Genomic DNA, 5832 nt, shown 5'->3' with positions numbered 1-5832 from the left:
AGTGTTGTTGGCATTGGGAAAGATAGGGGAGGGCAGATTTGAGAGACATTTAATGAGAAAATTCAGTAGAAGTTAGTTATGAATTGGACAGGGAGAGTGGCAAAAAGGTGGGGCAGGGATGGACACTGAGAATAATATCAGGCATTGGGGCTGGCAAGAGTGAATGAACACTGATGCCAAACAGTTGAGCAATACATCTTGCATCCATCCTCTATGTGTGGCTTGTTTATGTGTGGCTTCCATCCTCTCGGCAACACCGAAGTTCTCTCAAAGGCCCTTAATGATACTCTGTCTCCAAAACCAGCAATTATTTCTTAACTTTCCTTCTTGGTGTTTTCTGTAGTTCTTAATAGGTTCCCTTGGTTCCTCCTACTTCCTTGATTATTCCTGATATTGCGTTTTCATGGAGGATTTATTCTCAGCCAAATTTTTAGTCATGTTACCTGTTTTCATTGATAGTACCACTCACCCCCCAAATAATACAGTCAAAACCTCAGACTCATTTTAACTCCTTTCTTTTACTCTCTCCTATCAAATTGGTTGGAAGTCTTATTGATTTTTCCATCTAAAATATCCTCTCATTCACCTCACATTCTTCAATCTTACATCCTCATACCACTCTACATACTTGCGTTTCTTTCTTTTTTTTTTTTTAATTTTTTTTAACGTTTATTTATTTTTGAGACAGGGAGAGACAGAGCATGAACGGGGGAGGGGCAGAGAGAGAGGGAGACACAGAATCCGAAACAGGCTCCAGGCTCTGAGCTGTCAGCACAGAGCCCGACGCCGGGCTCGAACTCACGGACCATGAGATCATGACCTGAGCCGAAGTCAGACGCTCAACTGACTGAGCCACCCAGGCACCCCTACATACTTGCATTTCTACAGTGCTTACTTTCTTCCAGGTCCCACCAAAGCCAAATCTACCCCTCCTCATTTCAGCTTATATATTGTTGACATATAAACTGAAGACAGCTCCTTAATTTCCCATTGTTGTTAAAAATAATTTGAGTTGGGTCTCTATGTCTTACAACCAAGAATCTAATACAGTAAACTCTTTTCATTACATTTATTAAAATTATAACTAATTACTTATTTATTATTTATCTAACAAAATTATTATGTATAATTATTTGCTCAACATTTGCCACTCCTGCTAGGTTAGAAACTCCACGCTGCAGGCAAGGATCCTATATGTCAGGTCCCAGCAGAGGGTCAAAATAAGTCAAAGATCAAATCAATTTCCAAAAACATTAAAATACTTGAAAATTATATTTAAAGGTCTGTGTATGTCTTTTGCTGGTCAAATAAAAACGACTTTCTTATTTATAAACAAAACCTGGAAACTGGAGCCTACCTAAATCCAGGGGAAAAGATCACTTTAAAAGTAGCAGCCCACTTAGGTGGCAATTAGGAAATGGTCAAACTTTGTGTGGTATGGGAATGTGGAAGGTAGGTACTTCTGGGAGGATCTGAGTTGAAACTTTTGTTTAACTTACAAACAGTATTTCTGGGCTAACCAGTCTTTAAAAGAAATGATTTGAAAGTCCATTATAAGTTTCAATAACATTTATTTGATAAACATTTACCAACACAACTTGATAACTTATAACTGGAAGAAAGCAGGACACCACAGTCAAAGGAGACTATCTGCAAAGATAAGGATAAACAAGGTTTGGAAAAAGCAACTGCTGCAGATAGTGTGTCTGCTGCACAAGGTTCAAAGTAAGATGTCACAGCTTTTTTTAATGCAAAGGTAGCTTGATTAGCCTTTCTGGCATCTTCAAAATACTGTCAGCAAGGTGAGGGGAAAGACTCTGTCTTATTCATAGCTGCAAATGTAGAATAGCCTGATATATCATAGAAGCCCAATTAACATATATGAAAACAAAAGAATGAGGCAGGCTCCTATCTCTTGCTAAAAAGTATAGACTTTGTTCTGCAAAATTTATGGTAAGGTTTTTTGACAAATGAATATATTCATCCAAGTCTGGAGAGGGTATTATAGAAGGGAGAAAGGAAAAGTCTGAAAACAGTTGCAATATTAAAAACAAAAAAAAAAGGGGGGGGAATAGTTGGAAGGCAATATGAGTGAGGTGTAAATTAAAAAAGAAATTGCGGAACATTGAAACATAAGGGTTAATTTGGGGACTCTATGTGGATTTTTAAGAAAATGAGGGAAGCCACAAAAATAAGAATGACTCCAAGGAACATCCCATAGAAAATTTTTTTCCTAAGCTTTAAATATATATATATATATATATATATATATATATATATATATATATGCAACCACTCACTCCCTGAGATTCCTAGATAATTCGGTTTCAGAATTACAAACTAACTTATTTTTAGATTCTCCATGTTTTCACCCACATAAATAGTCAATGTGTTTTGTTTCCCATTCTTGCCTTGTAACCAGTACCATCTTGCTAACTAGGCCTTTCATTTGATCCCACATAAGAGTTCAATAGACAGAATGCAAAAGTATTTTTTCATTAAGTAGGGAAGGAATAGCTTACAAAAGACTTAATCTTTTGAGTGACAGCTTTTGTTTTAAAAATGTCAGAAATGTATAAAATATAGACACATATATACAGTAAGTGTAGAGGAAAGCAGGATATAAGAAGAAGCAGGATATAAGAGCAAAGAAGTAAATAGAATAAAATGAACAAAAACAATACGTTAGACTCCTAGGTAACAATAAGGGTCACAGGCAGATAAAAGATTTTACATTCTCCATTCCTTTTTATTTACTTGGCTTAAAAGTTAAAAGATTGAGTACCAGGATCCAGCAAGGGAATACCTGAAGGCCATGTATGAAGTATACAACAGTTACTCACTGCTCTTAACACAGACATGAAGACAGAAACTATGAAGGAAGGGGTCTTCAGAAAAGATCTTTGATAATTTCAGGATTGGTATTCTTCTAAGACACTACGGGACAAGCCATTTGAGACCACCTAACTTAATGTCTGTTAATGACTCTGTGATATATTTGAATCCCAAAATGAGTATAATAAGAAAAGACAAGGAAAAAAGAGAAGAATGATTCTAAGAAAAAGAAAATAAAGAAACATAATGGGACTACAATAGATGATACTGCTAAAACCTAGTACGACACAAATATGAAGAAAGTTCTATCCATAATAACACCAAAAATACAAAACATCTAGGAACAGACAAAACATGAATATGCAGGAGTATGTGAAGAATACTAGAAAGTCAGACTAACAGACAAAAAATAAGCACAACAGAGCACCATAAACATTACCCTAAATGTAAAGAATAAGTATTGCAAGATGTTGATTCTCCTCAATAGTAAATTTAATCCAATCTCCCTCCAGCTAAATACTGAAATGTCCTGGAATCTGAAAAATAATTCTACAGTTCTATTGGCACAGAAAGGATATAAAAAGAATAGTAACCAAAAAAAGTGGGAGGACTTGTCTCTCTTTATACTGTAACTTAATTAAAAACAAGGATAATTAAAGGCCTATGGTTATATCATATGAATGAAAATAGAGTAAGTTCATGTGTGTATGCATATATGTGTATATATACACCCCATATAAATCCACATACCCACTTTATACACATGGTATGAATTTAGAATATGATTGAAGTGACTTCTCCTGTAAGTGCTTAATGTGTTATTAAATAAGTGAAATTGGGATAATAAACCCTTTTGCAAAACAAACAAAAAGATTAGATGTCTATCTCGTATTAATTTGCTAAGGCTTTCATAGCAGAGTACTACAAACTGGATGGCTTCACATCACCAATAAATTTTTCCATAATTCTGGAGGCTAGAAATACAAGATGAGGGTATTCACAGGGTTAGTTTTTTTTCTGAGGCCTCGTTCCTTGGCTTGTAGATGGCTGCCTTCTTCCAGTGTCTTCACAGTAGTCTTCCCTCTATCTATCTCTTAATCTCCTCTTCTTAGAAAGACATCGGTCACATTGGATTAGGTCCCACCCATATGCTCTCATTTTACCTTAATTACCTCTTTAGAAAGGCCCTATCTCTAAATGTAGTCACATTCTGAGGTGGTGGAGATTTCAACATAGGAGTTGGAGGAAGGGGCACATTTTGTCCTAAAACACTTATAAAAAATAGACTCAAATATAATTAATAAATGTTTAAAAACAAAAACAAAACATGACCCTTTGACCTTGATGCACAGGTTTCAGAGATTCTCTGAACTCCCTGAAGTGGCAGGCAAAGTTTTCTGTATATTTGTATTTCTGAGTGAGACACTTTATATCTCATAAGCTATGTGAAAGGATCTGTAATTATAATTTTTTAAAGTTTAAAACGCTAAACTAGGGGAACATATAAATGCTGTTTATATAATACTGAAGCAGGTAAAGACTCCCTAAACTTAACAGCAAAAGCACACACCCTAAAGTAAAATATGGATGGATTTGACTACATAAATATTAAACAATTTTTATGGAAAAAGAAACTGTTAATAAAAGTAAAAGCCTGGGGGGAATAATTACAGGATAAATAGAGAGATAGCATAAAATAGAGTTAAGCACATGGGTTTGAAATGACCTACCTTTATATACCTTTAATACTAGCCTATCTGTTATAGCTGTGTGACTTTCTACAGATTGGGTTAATTTCTCTTATTCTTTCTTCAATTCTAACGTGAGGATTATAATAATATTTAATACGGTGTTGGGGCACCTGAGTGGCTCAGTCGATTAAGTGTCCTACTCTTGATTTCTGCTCAGGTCATGATCTCACAATTCATGAGTTCAGAGCCCATGTAGAATTCTGTGCTGACAACACAGAGCCTGCTTGGGATTCTCTGGCTCCCTCTCTCTCTGCTCCTCCCCAACTCATATATACACTCTCTCTGTAAAAAAAATAAAAATTAAAAAATATATATTTAATAGGGTATCAAGAAAATTATATATTTGTTAAAAGCTAGTATAATGACTAAAATACAGTGTGAATAAACATTGGTTAAGAAGGCAAATATTTAATGTATGTATAAATATACATAATTTTTCAGAGTTCTCTTTTTTTTTAATTTATTTATTTATTTTTGAGAGAGAGAGCACAAATGGGGGAGGGGAGAGAGAGAGGGATCTATTAGCACAGAGCCTGACTTGGGGCTTGAACTCCCAAACTGTGAGATCATGACCTGAGCAGAAATCAAGAGTCAGATGCTCAATCAACTGAGCCACCCAGGTGTTCCTACAGTTCTCTTTTTAAGTTAATATAACAAAATAAACACCTCAAGGAAAATTGGCTTTAGTCATGAACAGAAAACCTAGTAAAGTAGAGCACATGGTGAAAACCCTCAGAAACGATATTCAACCTCACACTCAGAATAACAAACAGGCCAGTACAAGTCGCTTAGTGATGGTTCTAAATTGAACCTAGCTCATACATTATTAATGGATAATGCCTAGCATATGATAAGTGTCTGATAAATAAGTATGAAATAAATTGTTCTCACTTTAATAATATTAGGTAATAAATTTAAGCCATATTAATGTTTTAGAAGTTAAAAAATAGAATAAACCATAAGAATAAATAAGATTAAAAGAGAAATAATTTTAAAGGAAATAAATGCATGAAGCAAATGACAAGACAGAATTTAAAAGGAACTCTAAAGAAAGAGCACAAATCAAAGCTGTAGAATGACTTATAACAACTCCAAGTTACCATAAGCTAAATATTTATAATAGAAACTCAAAATGGTAATTTAGCAAAACATACAACAAAAAGGAAGAAGGGTGGTGGGAAAGGGGAGAATCAGTTGGAGTCAATCACCCATATAATTAGAATGAGTAAGATGCATTTTTTTAAAG

This window comes from Prionailurus viverrinus, chromosome A2 (genome assembly GCF_022837055.1).
Source record: "Prionailurus viverrinus isolate Anna chromosome A2, UM_Priviv_1.0, whole genome shotgun sequence".
Taxonomy (NCBI): Eukaryota; Metazoa; Chordata; class Mammalia; order Carnivora; family Felidae; genus Prionailurus; species Prionailurus viverrinus.
Note: the sequence above shows the minus strand (reverse complement) of the source record.